Genomic DNA, 2,259 nt, shown 5'->3' with positions numbered 1-2,259 from the left:
GTCAATAAGCCTCTTCATCAGCCATGTGTTTCCACCAAGCATCCTCACAATACTTATGATCTTTTTGCAAAGTTTCGAAGGCTGGATAGATATACGATGTCCCATCAAATGGCTTCGGAAAATGAAATGCCTCATTGATAAAAGAAAGTGGAATTTAGTGATCATTGTTAAAGACTTGGAAGGATAGGGTTGGAGGCGAATCACCATGCTCATCCTCACGAACCTCGAGAGAAGCGAGGAACTCAAATGTAATGCGGGAAAATGTTGGTGCATTAAGATCAATGAAAGCCTCAAGCCCTAAGTTCTGAGCCAACATCCTAACGTCCTCATCAATTCCAAGAAAAGTTGTTGTCTCCCTATCATAGATCTTGTGGAAAAGAGTTGTCGAGGTGACAAGTTGTAGAAGTTGTCCCAATGCTCTCGCTTGGTGAACTCGATTCCATATGTCTCCGTGATGTAAGATGGAGGAGAAACCACCTTCCTATGAGTAGAGCATTTCTCCCTTTTAGCACGACAAAAGGACGCCATCTACACACCACAAGCAAAATAAAGGTTCAATAACAAGGGAAAATTGTATGCAAAGACAATGCATGATAATAACAAATCCCATAAGGACCACAATAATTAAAGGAATAGGTAAAATTCACAATTAAGTGAAAAATGCACTTGGAAAACCACAATTATAAACCATAATCATGCATAGTGAGCAACAACATTTCATATCACCATCCAAACCCTTATGGACATCATCATCACCAAATCAACAACACCAAATAATGAATCCAACAATGGTAGTGCCAAAATTTTCAATAAACTCAAACAAAATCAACAACAAAAAATCATATATTTATCAACAATTCATCATCAACACAATCAAATGAAGCAAGTAGTAAACAATATGGGTATGCTAACAAGGGTAGTACCAAACCAAATCAAATTTCCATGAACAATAAGGTAGAAAATTTATTATGAGAATAAAGAAATCATACCTTCAATTGATGAGAAATCACAAAGAAATGGAACAAGGAGCACTATTACACACTAGCAACCCCAAATTGCAAACCTCAAAACTTCAATCAAAGAGTACCAAAAATCTTAATTTAGGAGAGAAAATCACCATGAAAGTGCAAAAGTTGAGACTAAGCGCAATAATAAACTAGATGATTATGAATTTTGATGAAATTTTAATGACTATATGATGATGGAGGTGAAAATGATGCTTCAACAAAGACCAAAGAAAACATGAGTGAGAAAGTAAGGTAAGAGAGAGAAAGAAGGAAAGAGAATCGGTGGGGTTTAAGGGGGGAAGACGAGCAGGGGTGCGGTCGCACCTGGGGGGTGCGCGCCCGCACTCGGCTCGTGCGCGCCCGCACCTCCCTGGGTATTAAACCTTACCATTCTTTTTTCCTTTTTAAATGCGCACAACGGTGGGCACAAAGTTTATGATGATGATAAACACCAACATAGGCAGTAACAAATTTCCATTTTAGTGGATTCAAAACTAGAATTTCATGAACCTACAATAAGAACCCACCAATCTCCATACTTACACATTTTCCAATTCATGAATTTGGACATTTTTACCTCAAAATTGGCACCAAGATTATTGGATATCAAATCAAAACCACCTACAACACAAAAGAAAACAAGATTAAAAAAGAATAAAGGCATCAAAGGAAAATAAAAGAAAAATGAGAAAAGGGTTAAAAACTCGAGTTGCCTCCCGGTAAGCGCTTGTGTAACGTCATTAGCTTGACGTTCTCCACCCTTCAACGTGGATCATAGAGACTCATATCATGAATGACCCCGACAAAAACTTCCTCATAGTAATGCTTAAGCCTATGACCGTTGACCTTAAAAGTCCTTGAGAGGTCCAAAGGAGAAATTTCAATAGCACCATTTGGGAAGACCTCTTGAACAACAAATGGACCAGTCCAACAGGACATCAACTTTCCGGGAAAAAGTCTCATTCTTGAATTGTAAAGGAGCACCTTACCTCCGGGACTTAATAAGATGATTAATAATCTTGTTTAGGGTTAATATGATTATAATTCAAGTGATCACCAATAATAAATTTATTTGTGCATTAAATTCAACCAACATAGATTAAACAGGTTTAGGGTAAACCTATTGATTGCATGTTAGTCAGAAAGCGCACATGAATACAATCAGAATAAAGTAGAGGCCTATTATTAGGGCATGTTCAATCTCTTTTAGGTTGGATTTGTACCTTCATCCCCGAACCCTATTTGGTTCACG

The sequence above is a fragment of the Chenopodium quinoa genome, unplaced genomic scaffold (genome assembly GCF_001683475.1).
Source record: "Chenopodium quinoa cultivar QQ74 unplaced genomic scaffold, ASM168347v1, whole genome shotgun sequence".
NCBI classification, from domain to species: Eukaryota; Viridiplantae; Streptophyta; class Magnoliopsida; order Caryophyllales; family Amaranthaceae; genus Chenopodium; species Chenopodium quinoa.
The sequence above is the reverse complement of the archived record's forward strand: the minus strand, read 5'-3'. Positions refer to the sequence as shown.